The sequence below is a fragment of the Vombatus ursinus genome, unplaced genomic scaffold (assembly GCF_900497805.2).
Source record: "Vombatus ursinus unplaced genomic scaffold, bare-nosed wombat genome assembly UNPS02014793.1, whole genome shotgun sequence".
NCBI lineage: Eukaryota > Metazoa > Chordata > Mammalia > Diprotodontia > Vombatidae > Vombatus > Vombatus ursinus.
In genome coordinates, this window is record NW_020954571.1 from 16,417,013 (window position 1) to 16,417,615 (window position 603).

A 603-nucleotide genomic window follows, 5' to 3' on the forward strand; every position below is an offset into this window, starting at 1 on the left:
GACTTCCCCCCCTCCCTATGGGGCAGGGTGTGTAAGGGAGCAGTACTGGTTTCCTTAATAGCTGGGCCACTTCCTAAAAATGTCAGTCTTTATCCCCTAGAGAATGAAAGCCCCTCATCCTGCTGACTACAAAGCACAAATTCAGATAAGGTTCCCACAGTGGGCTTAGTGTGGATAAACCACCAGAGCCCGAAAGAAAAATACCCAACTACCAGGCCAGGGTAGAGGGTCAGGGACTTAGGGCTACTAGGAATGTCTGTCTATCTTCCCCTCAGAAACCTCAGTTGCTCTAAAGGAACACCACCAAGGCCACTCTCCAGGGCAGGACAATATCTATTGGAGAGAGGAGGAACCCGGGTGGGACGTGTCAGAGTCTGCTGGCCCCCTATCTAATCACTTCCTCTTTCCCCTCATTGTTCCCAAGGACCTTTTATCCCTGGTACAATGCTTGGCCTTCGAGAACATTCCTATCCTCTTTTTAGGTCTATTATTCCCTCAGTCTTCCTTATCAGCCCCTGAAGATTATTCCTTCCTTTCTGATGTAATCTGGCCTTGGGTTTCCTCAGCTCTACGCTTGGATGGAAGAATATTTATAATAATGGC